Genomic DNA, 12,177 nt, shown 5'->3' with positions numbered 1-12,177 from the left:
GTACTGTCTCCTATCAAGAAACTATGATCACAGAATCATAGAATCATAGAATGAGTAAGGCTGGAAAGGACCATAGCACGTTACTTGGTCCATCCACTCTGCTCAAGCAAGGTCCTGCTTGAACACTTTAGACAGCTTTGCATTCAGATGGTTCTTGAATATCTCCAGAGGGAGATTTCACAGCCTCTCTGGGCAACCTGTTTCAGTGTGTGGTCCCCCGCACAATAAAATGGTTCTTCCTCATATTCAGGATCTTCATGAAAATGCAGTTTCCTCTCTGTTATGTATCCCGTAGATACTGCTCCCCAAGGTTTGCAAGATTATAAGATCTTTTTGTCTAAAATAAAAATCACCTATGGAGAAGCTTAGGATATATCAGGGAATTTATATGGCTGACAGCTTGCTAGCAATTTGGCATTAGTTGCAATGTACAGAAGCATCTAAAACAGCAAAGCAAAGTAAGAATGTAGATGTGAGATCTTAATGTATAAGGAATAATAAGTAGCATTGTTACACAAGGAATTCCACTATTTCTAATCGACAAAAGAATTGAGAAGAATTTAATCAGGATAAATGTTTCTCAATTTGACTCAAAGCTTGAAGAAAAACACAATGGGGGCAGATGTTTTGTTACACTTCTTTTTTGAGGAGGGGAAGGATAGAGCAGTTACCAAACAAAATTAATTATTCTCCTAATAGCTGCTGTGAGCTTAAAACTACAGCCACTTCCCACTTCAGTTTAGTTTTATTTGATGATTTGAGGAAAACATCCTGAGCTTGACTCTGGAAAATTAGATAAGAAAATGAATGTGAGATGTCATAGATCAGGAAACATTCAGAAAATGTGAGGATGGCAGAAATACAGAAATAAGAGAAGCATCACTCCTAATGAAAAAGGATAATTCACTTGGTTAATTGGATTTTTTTTTGGTATGTTTGTAATAGGGTTTTTTTTCCTGCAGATAACATATTTCACCTCAAGTTTTTGATATATTTTACAAATGCTAATGAGCTTCAGAGCTCCAGCCTCCTGATGTTAAGTGGATAATATTAGTCACATATCACAGAGGAGCAAACTCGTGCTAAGACCTTGTAAAAGCAGTGAATTTTGCCCTGTGTGATTCTGGAAAGTCAATGTGTCGCCACACTAACGTGGGAATGCAGTGCTGAACAGATTAGTGATGGGCTGTGTATAAACTTGCTGTGATTGCTCCTCTGTGCACAAATGCATTGTACATGTAAATCAAGCCTGAGTGCTACTCAGCATGTATATTGTAAAGGATATTAAGAAACAAGGCACATACAAAGAAGATAGAAGGAAACAAGCAATGCACAGGTAGCGGGATCTGTCTGAATAGAGCTGATTACACTCTCAAATTTTGGTTATATTTCAGCCAATCAGCCAGAATGCAAATGTGAGTACTTGCAGAAAAAAAAGGAAAAATACATGCCAGCAGGGGAAAATTATCTAAGAAGAGCTTGGTGCAGATCACAAATTAATAGTCTGACTTTTGCTCCCATCCCAAGCCAATAAAACTGCTCACTGTCCTCTACATTCAGCTTTGAAGCTAAAATTCATCCTTGAGGGAAGCAGCAAAGCAGAAGTGGCAACAATGATCCTTGTCATTTATCCCTTTCTTAAAATGGAATCCTCCTCACATTTGCTCAGAAATCTCTCTTCTATATGAGGCTCACTTCCTTGCTTTTAGGAGAGAAAAAAAGGAAAACAGACAAAAAAACATAAGTCCTATTTAACCTTCTCTGAGAAAAAAAAAGTGCTTCAGGAGATATTTTTTCCTCTCTTCATTTCTTACTCAACCTATAAACAATATGCCATCACTGAGATGAATAAAAGGGTCATTTTGTAAGGGCATTGATGCCTTGATGAAAATGTGTTTTGCCACTTGTTTTATTAATAACATTTCCAGCCTTCCAACAATCTCTTGCACCTTTTCAGAAATCTGGAATCATTACCCATTACTTAGAACAGGAAAAAACTGAATTCTATTCTAAATGTTTTTCTCCTGAACAAAAATTTTATTTCATCTTAAAAAAATAGTAAAAAAAATGGACAATTTTTTTTGTAATTGCTGAGTAAAATCTGTTTTGACACCCGAAAGCATACACATTTGGTTAGAGACCATTTAAAAAATGAACTGCACTGTCATATTTTCAAGGCTTAGCTTTAATACTTTTATGTGTTAGAGAGCTAAATTACACAGTAACAAGGTACAAAAAAGAGTTTTTCTTGGATAACCAGATCTTAAATGGGATGGGACAGATCTTTATCAGTCTATTCAGTAAGGCTAAATTAGTAGGAAGGCACTAGTATCCCTAAGATGGGAAGATATTCCTCACTAAATAATTTTGACTGGAAAGAAAGGTAATCTGTAACTAATACTTGCAATGACATTTCTAGTTTATTGGAAATTATTGTAAGATTAAGAAACATTGAGGAATGTAGCTGCACCTACACTCCTGTACTAGCAAATAGAAAATATCTACTGCCTCCCATGAAAAGCCCCCAAACTTGGTGATATCCTTAAAAACCGCAGTTCGTGGATAAAGCACGAAGCCATCTGAAGCCATCTTCTGGTTCATGCTTGACAGATAATTTTTAAATTTTATTCCATGATTGTTTCATACAAAATACATTCAAGTTCTTGCTTCACCGAAAGGTCTCATAGACCATCCTGGATAGAGTTACCAATCATTTAGAAAGTAACTGAATAACCACTTGAGTATGCTAAAGGTCCCTCATCACAGACATTTGATAGACATGTTTCATGGAAACAAATGTTGATAAAAATCAGATAAAAATTTCAGACTGGAAAATGAGCCAAAATCTCAACAAATCTATTGGGTTAAACAGTTTGGGCCCTTCACTTTAGAAACTGGAACACTGACACTTTCAGTGGCTACAGTAAAATATAACCTACAAAATTCACCTCATTTGGATCCCCTCTGTGTACAGTACCACTACTGCATTTTTCAGCTCCTTGAGATCTTGGAGATCACAGGGTCAGGGCAAGCAGGCTCCAGGACAGTATCTGTCTCCAACACCCCCTCTCATCAGTAGGCTGAGGGTGGGCAAAGACTTGAGAGGGGACACAGCCCACACAGCTGACCCCAACTGACCAAAGGGGATATTCCGCACCATAAGCCACCTGCCCAGCAACAAGGAGAAAGGAGGATGCAGGTGGGGGGAACAGGGGTGTGAGCAGGACATTTTGTATGATTATGTTTGTCTTCCAGAGCGATCACTAGGCATGCTGAAACCCTGCTTCCTGGGAAGTGACAAGACATTCCCTGCAGATGGGAAGTAGAGAATAAAAATATTTTGCTTTCCTTTGTTTTCATGTCTTCAGCCTTTGCTTTTCCTTTATTAAACTGTCTTATCATCTCCCATGACTTTTTTTCCATCTTATTTTCTCCCTGCCTTTTCCCTGTGAGGAGTTACAGAGAGGCTCAGTGGGAAATGGGTGTCCAGCCAAGGTGAACCCCTTACAAAGAAATTTTAAACGTTTTCACTATCAATCTTATTTCTCTTGTCACTCCTTAAAATCTGTCAATTCCTTTTGCACTTTTTCACTTACTGTTGTTTAGCAGAAAAAATTTGCATGTAGTAGCTGTGGAACAATAACATAGAAATGTAGAAGAAACTTTTGACAGGCCTATCTCATCAGTATCAGTAATTGAGTTTTCTTTAATGTCATTATTATATATTGGATAGATGGGTAGATGTAAAAGCTATTTTACTCTTGACCAGAGACGATGGGATTCTCCTAGGAAAACATATTAACTCAATGTCAAAACTGGTCTTAGAAAACTAGAATGGCTGCATGGTGCTCCAACTGACTAATTAGACCTCTTATTGAAGTCCTCTTATTTAGGTAGAGAGCTTCAAGGTCAGACAGTATGTACTGAGAATACACCAGAGGTCTATTTAGTTACTGCGGCAGATGAAAAATTATGCATCAACTTTGTGTACAGGGCAGTGAAAGGATTGTGTTCTATGTGTGCAGATGCACTACTGCGTACACTGGTTGAAATTATATTCTTTTATTGTGTGTTCAAAGATGGAAGAACTTGGTTTGAGCTCTGTGTCCAATTACATGAAAAGCATTGTTTCATCATAACTATAGAAATTAATTCCTTGATAGTAGTACTTGTTTGATAATAACTAAGTGCATAGGATTTTCTCAGAGCTTTATAACTCTTTGATTTTTTGCAATTATTATTTTAGGCCTAAAAATGTCACATTAGCAATATAAATTCACTGCAAATTAAAGGCAGCAGTAGCAGACTGGCAGTTCCCAAAAGCTGGGAGATTGGCATCTACAGATCAGATATCTGCAGTGATATTGCATCGATCAGAGTTAGGGACTTGTTAAAATCTTTTATCAAAATGCAGAAGTGAGCCTCAAAAAACTGTTGATAAAAAGTGTGTATTGAAAAAAGACCTTTGAAAGCATAGTTAGTTATAAAGAAAAGAGAGAAAGGCATATTGAGCTAGGCTAATTAAAATAACCTCTTTAAAACAGCCAGACTTAGAGCTCAACACAAAGAAAGGCTGAGCATTACAAAAGAAGAAGTTATGGCTTGAAAACCCTTAATCTGGAAAACATTTTAGTACTTTAGGAGGCATTTCTTCTTATCTCAGAAGACATTTATAGGCAAGATAATTTTGTTGTTTCTCTGATTTTTTTGAGCAAAGAAGTAACACATATTTTGGAGTTGAATTTAAATATGGATATAAAAAAAATGAAAGTTCTGGAAGAATTCTGCATAATATTCTCATATCTGACTTCTTGAAATAATGTAAAACAAAGGAGTTACCAAAGGAAATAGCCATAAGTAGCTCCTGAATTGTTTCTCTGAGACCATAGATGATTTCAGTCTCTTCAGCTGTAAGCTTTTTACAGTGCAGTACTGTCTTCATTAGAATAAAATGTTGGAGACTAATCAACCCTTTAACAAAAAAAATTCATTATAAAAACAGTGAGCGGGAGAGAAATCTTTACAAATTAAAATAGCCAATAGATCTACTTTTTAACATTAGACTTACTGTTTAATAATTTGAACAAATGATTAATTGATAGAACAAGAGCATCTCTTGTTGGTGGTCTGCCTTTTCATGTTGAACTGAAAAGACAATTTACCAAAATGAAGTCTTAGGATGCTAAGAGGCTTAGGAATGTAAAATAAACATGAAAGTATTCAGAAGCTGATCAGATAAACTATTGCTCCTTTTGGGCAAACATATGAAAGCAGAAAATAAAAAACATCTGTAAATTATATATCCTGGTATTTCTTTGACATACTGTTGCCCTGACTCTGATCTCAATGACCATTTGCAAGTCTGAAGGTATATAGGCAATTAGTAAGTAACAATGTGGGTTTATTCAGATTTAATACAACAGGATTTTATCCAATTTTCAAAGTACTAGACAAGTTTCAATAGTATCTATGACATCTTTCAATCTAAATTTTTCTGTCAGAAAAGACTACAAAGCTCTTTGCATGAATCAAGGAAGATCTCCAGAGCCCAGATGAATTTTAATTCTTCTCTGTCTTAATTTTCTATCATTAGCCTGGTGCCAAAGAGGAATGTACTGTCAATGACATAAAATTTTTAATTATATAAACTAGTGAAATCACCAGGTAAGCATATGTAAACACATATCTCAATGTGCAAACTCTTTGTTCATAAGCAGGACACAAAAATTACTGATATGCCTTATAGGTAGGTACAAGAGAACTAGATTGGCCTCATCTGACATATTTTAAGGCAGCAATCCAAAACACTTACCTGCTCTTCAGTGGCACTGGCTAGAAGACAAAAGATTGCATTTTACAGATGGGTAGAATATGAGTTCATATGAGATCAGGGGAGAATAAAATCTCTTTCAATAATTTAGGGTCATTTCAATCTACAGGTTTTTTTTAATTTACCCAAAGCTGCCTGTCACTAACATGAATCTGAGCAGAGAAAGTTGAGACAGACTGAATGGGGACCTAACTCAGCACTTTGCTGTCAGTTGCAAAATTAAATTTAGTTGATCATCAGAAGCAGGAGTTACCTCTGGTTCATAGTGCAAGCTTCCATCCCCGAGCTAAAGCTCTAGCAAGTCCTTGAGGAATAAGTGACACCTTTACAAAGAGAGAGAGTGCTGAGTACAAACCTCTACAAACCTTTCTCTAACCCTCAGGACTCTGGCATTGCTCCCACTGTCACAGCTCACAGCCAAGAATTTTTTTAGCTAGTAATGGCCCTGGAAAGTACATATGCTGAATGATTTGCACAACCAACTCCTAAACTAGTCTGTGCAGCTGTGTGTTTCCTGTTACCTTCAACTTTCCAGGAGAATCACATCAGGTTGGAGAGTGATTCAAGAAATTTCCAATAACCTAACTTTGAGATTTCCATTCAGTCAATCCAGATGTCAGGAAAATCAAACAATAAAAAAAAGAAATTAAAAAAATAAATCAATAAAACATGAAAAATTGCCATGAAAGCTTGTTGGATTGTAGATAAAAAATAATTTTTAAAAATATTTATTTAATATCATATTCATACTGAGATTAAGTCTATTAGGCATTTCTTTCCAACATTCAGCAGACAAGTTTATTAGAGACAAGTTTATTAGCATACATATTAAGGGCCTTTGTGCTTTTTCTTTCATATTCCACATCTGCAATCAGATTTGTAGAAGAAAATAAAGGAGACATGCTGGATTTTATACTTCCACTACTACGTAAAGTCTGTTCAGGGGTTCACAACTGCTTAAACTCTCTCCTCCTTTTTCCTGCCTTCCAGAACTGATTTATTCTTAAGGAGACAGATTCAATCTTCATCACTTGGACTTCATCCCTCTGCAGTGAAACTGCTAATGTTATTTAAACAATTCAGTTGTTTCCTCTGCTTGACTAAACTACTAATAGCTTGTTAAATAACTGAGCTAAAGGCAAAAGGTACATTTCACAGTGAAGCTTTCTTAGAGACTTTCTGAGAGGATATTGACTTTGCTTTAATTGTCCATGACAAGCTAACTTTTAAGTTCCCAGCCTAGAAGTCAACTCTGTACAAGGGCACTGTAGGTTTGAACAAGAAGTAGCTTCTTGTGGAAGTGCCAAACTCATTTGCAAAGAAATTGAAAGGACCAAAATACTAAGCCCACCTGGGAAGAATGTGAATCAGTGTCTTGAACCTATGTGCGGAAGAAACTTCTTCAACAGTGATGAAGGTAGGCCAGGAAGGTGCTGAGGCTTTCTGTTTGTGAGACAATAGCTAGAAAATGGACTTGTAAAAATTGAAAAAATTAAAAAAGAGAGGTACTGTGGGACCTAAGGCCTGCCCAGATCCTTCTGTGAGGCCTTCCTACCCTTCAGCAGATTGACACTCCTGACCAATTTGGTAGCATCTGCAAAATGAGGGCGTACTTGATTCCCTCATTCAAATTATTGATTAAGATATTAAACAGAACTGGCCCAAATACTGAGCCCTGAAGAACCACTTGTGAACAATACTCCACTTGTGACTGGCTGCCAGGTGGATGTGGTGCCTTTCACCACCTCTCTCTGGGCCAGGCCGTCCAGCCTTATGCTGTCTGGGCCTCATGCCCTGGTTGTCCTGCACCTGCTGCATGATGGTACTCAAAATTTTCTACTCCAGCACTTTTCCTAGAACCAAGGTCAGGCTGACGGGCCTGGAGTTCCCCAGATCCTCCTTCCAGCCCTACTTCTAGATGAGTGTCCTGTTTCCAACCTCCAGTCAAGTGGGACCACACCAGTGAGCTCTAGCTGTTGGTAAATGATATAGAGTGTCTTGGCAAGCTCTTCCACCATCTCATTCAATAGCTTTGGGTGGATTCCCTCTGGCTCCACAGACTTGTCTCTGTGTGTGTGGTGTAGTAGGGTCGCTGATCAATTCCCTCTGGGTTATGAGGGGTTTCATTCTGCTTGCCTTCCCTGCATTCCATCTCAAGTTACTGGGTACCTGGAGAGCAAGGAGTCTGATTATTTAAGACTGAAGGAAAGAAGTCATTAAGTACCTCATTATTTTCCTCATCCTTTGTTACTATATTCTCCCCAATATTATATAAACAATGGGGTTCTCCCTAGCCCTCTTTTTGTTTTTTATATGTTTATAGAAGTATTTTTTATTGCCTTTCAGCAATAGACAGATTAATTTCTAGCTGGACTTTCTTCAAATGATCTCTCTTCAAACCCTCACAATATCAATCACAATGTTTCCTGAGCTGCTTTTTTTCCCCGAGTTCAAGCCAAAGATCTCTGCTCAGCCAGGTTGATCTTCTTATCTTCCAGAACATCTTTTGGCAATGGGGATGGCCTTCTCCTGGGCCTTTAGAATTTCCTTGTTGAAGAAAGTCCAGCCTTCCTGCAATCCTTTTCCCTTCAGGACTGCCTCACAAAGTACTTTCTCATTACTATGCTCTTCTGACTACAGTCCAACTATCAAAGTGGCAGACAGGCAGAAAGCTCTTTCCTGCTGTGTGGTAGACTTCTCATACTTGAGCTATCACACATCAAGGGTTGTACACACTATCTTTACAATAGGTACATGCGGGCCAGACGCACACAATTTCAACAGCAATTGAGAGCAGACTCAGTCTCCTGCTATGCAGGTATAAAATAGTGAGTACAAAGAAGGCTTACAGGTTGGTCTGGACAGAAAGTTGTGAATTATTTACATGATTAAAACTGTGTATTTGCAAAAAGAATACAAATTGCCCAAAATACTTAAAACCAAAACTCATTCATTTAATTTAGCTAAGCAGAATGACAATTAGGAAAGGAAAAGGAAAATTTTGTCCAACACAGATAAGACACAAAGAATATTAAAGAAAAAGAAGGGGCTCAGTCCTCCTCCAGAGCAGACACTGTTGTTTTGTGACAAGATTTGCCGCAGAAGCATCATCAAAGCAAGCTTTTCGTTACACTGAATGTAAACCAGAATTATGCCCAGTGTCTACAATGTGATAAAGACAAAATCATTCCTCCCTCTTGCACAAGCCATGGGACCATTTCTAAGACACTGTGCATCTGCTTGTGTCATCTTCACTGTGGAAGGAAGCCCAGTCCTCTGTTGAAATGCACAAACTGAAGAGTTAAAGTACTCAAGATGGTTTGGATATTAAACACTCACATTCTTTCTCTTTAAATCACCTCCAATAAGAATGTCATCTACTCACCAGAACAGTTGTAACTTTTCAGCTCCATTACACGCTTATTGTTTTGATGTGCCCTCCCATCAATCATGCCTTTGTACCTGCTTTTCAGGACCAGCAGGATTACCTGTTTACATATCATCTGGGTGCCCATTATCTGCTCAAATGAGCCTGTTTCCAGGGTTTGACACTGTGCTCCTTTTACTGCCAACACCATTGGCATTACCTCTCTTCTCATTGAATGTGCCTCATCTGCTCACACCTCCCACTTCTACAATAGATATGGGACAAATCTAACACAAATTAGCTAGGGCCAGTTACTCAAAAATTATTACATGTAGTTGCGGGTCCAACGCAGCACACTGGGGGATGTGTTTATATTCTCCACACATTTCCTAACTCAGGCTTAGCACAGGGCATCTGCTGCTTGCAGGAACAAAGTGTTCATTTATACTAACAGTACACTTAGCTCTGCACTCCCATTACCACAACTTTATTTTCTGGAAGCTTACTAACCTAATTGTAATTTATAGACCAAATGGTTCAACTTAACACAAATAACATTTCTTTGTTTATCTCTGATAAAATACAAAGTTTATTTAGACTGCTGAGTAATAAGGTATCTCCAATATCAGCATATTTCTAGTTCATTTACTTATACATAGTATGCTTTTTTTAGACTTAAATTTTCTCCTGTTTGCTTTTTCTACAAGGTAAAAATCTCAGCATGATAACTACATTGTGTTCATGCTGCAACATCAAAACTAAATGCTTTTGGGCTAGACACTCAGAAATGACAAATGTAATTAAAGCTTTGTTTTAAAATACTTCTCAGAGCTTATTGGTAGCAAGAAGTACTTCTCCTGAAGTCTCAGTGTTCCGACAGCTTTGCTTAGTGAAATCAGATTAGTTTCCTCTTACCAAGTGCAAAAATTAAGATTTCCACTACTGTGGGAGTTGTAACAACCTAGTAAATATAATTCTGGTCACCAAAGCAAACTATTTTCAGACAATATATAACCTAACAACTTAGTGTCACAAAAAAAGACATTTGAGTTGCATTTACAACATTTCACTTTCTGTGGTACATATCGATTCTTACTATAATTTTGAAGCTTTGCATGTTGCAATTTCATATTGTATACCTTTGATAAAGGAACTGATCTGGGGGGAAAAAATGTGCAATATGCGGTACATACTTAGGCTGCAGCAAAATCCTTGAAAAGTGCCACATGAAAAGTTTCTAATGAATATGAATGGACAGAATGAAAGAAGACACAAAAATAACTAAAGAACGTTTTGCAACAACAGTGTTTTAAAGCAGGAATTACTGAACAAAGAGTACCAGTGCAGAAATTATCTTGCCACTTAATGAGTATTTTTGTTAATGACCTTTGCCACCAAAAGTAGGACTATGCTAATGAATATTGTCACTGAAGAAAATTTGAGAGTCATTATCAATAGTAAAGATCAAGATAAACACAGAGGAAGCAATGGATGACCTTGAGAACTTGAGACTACAATTTGAATGACATTCTGCAATAGAAAAAGAAAGAAAAACAAGGTACTAAGCCCAAGGACTCCTGCTATAAAATCAGTTTGAAACACAAAAGAAGGACAAAATACAGAGAATACAGGAGAGAAGGAGAGTGGCTTTGCCACAAATGAACCCACAATAATCAGGCCAACAGATATTCCATTAATTTTGGAGTGAACAGACTGGTTTAGTGGAGCCATAAGTGTTGTCTACAAAATACCAGACTAACAGAAAAAAAGCCCACAGCCTCCAGAAGAGAAGGATGTATTGCAAAGGACAATTTTGTAACGTCCCATTTGGTTGAATATTTAAGAGTTTTAGCTTAAAGAAAATTATGGAACAACCCTCTTAAGGATTAGGAGAATGAAAAAAACTTATCCAAAAGTGCCAGGGTAAATTTACATGTGTGGTCATCTTTTGTATATCCTTGACATGGCAGAAAACTACATCCAGTGACAATAGTCTCTGTGTCAGAAGCTGGTGAGATGAGAACAAAATCTCATCTTCTCTTCCTTTCAACATATTCTTGCTCAGTCTTCTTCCTAAGAAACCATTAGTCACTGAAAAATATCTTCACAGATACAGCTTGTGATAACAGTCATAACTAAAAAAAATAAAATTAATAGACATATTTTAATACTTGTGATTTTTAGTTTTAGCTCTCCAGAGCAAAGAAGATATGTTCTAAGTGTGGTAAGGGCAAACATTTGGGTTATTGAAGCACCAACTATTCAATTTTATTTTGACAAATAATTTAAATCTTCAACCCAGAGAAACTCCTACATATAAGCATTCACAAAAAAATGAGATCTTTTCCATCATATAAAGGGGACTTTGAATGGCTCTGCAGGCCATTTAAAGCCTTCATCCCATGAACTAGAAGGCATTTATGACTTTGTGATATAATGTCCTCAGGAGTTCGTTGACATTTACAAGATGTGAATTTCTGTCAGGCAAACATAAGTTGCTCCATAAAGGATGGTCCAACTTACAGTTATTAGTTTATTCTCAATGGAGATGTAAGAATTCCTTTAAATAGTAGTCACTGTAATTTGAAATCTCAGTATAAACTTACTCAAAAAACTGGAAAAAGCTATTCAGAGAATAGCTCAAAAGAGTTTCTCTTTTGAAATGAAAAAGTGCAAATCAGACAGAAATTGTTTGCTCTGACTGGTGAAATCAAAATATGAAAGAAGAGCAGTGAGTAAGGGAGAAAAAGGAGAGGTTAACAACTCTACATGTCATCTCTGGATGCCCTTTGAAGGAGTAGAGTTCTGCAGAGTCATTTCCACTCGGAAATCTGTGAGTAGTATGGAAGAATAAAAAAATAAACCTGACCTGAAAAAATTTGAATAAATATCAAATCTCAACAGTTAAGGAAGTATCATGGTCCTGTTATCATGGTCCTGTTATTCTTTAGAAAGGAATGGCAGGAAGTAATCTAAGAAT

Source organism: Zonotrichia albicollis, chromosome 2 (assembly GCF_047830755.1).
Source record: "Zonotrichia albicollis isolate bZonAlb1 chromosome 2, bZonAlb1.hap1, whole genome shotgun sequence".
In the NCBI taxonomy this organism is placed as follows: Eukaryota; Metazoa; Chordata; class Aves; order Passeriformes; family Passerellidae; genus Zonotrichia; species Zonotrichia albicollis.
The sequence above is the reverse complement of the archived record's forward strand: the minus strand, read 5'-3'. Positions refer to the sequence as shown.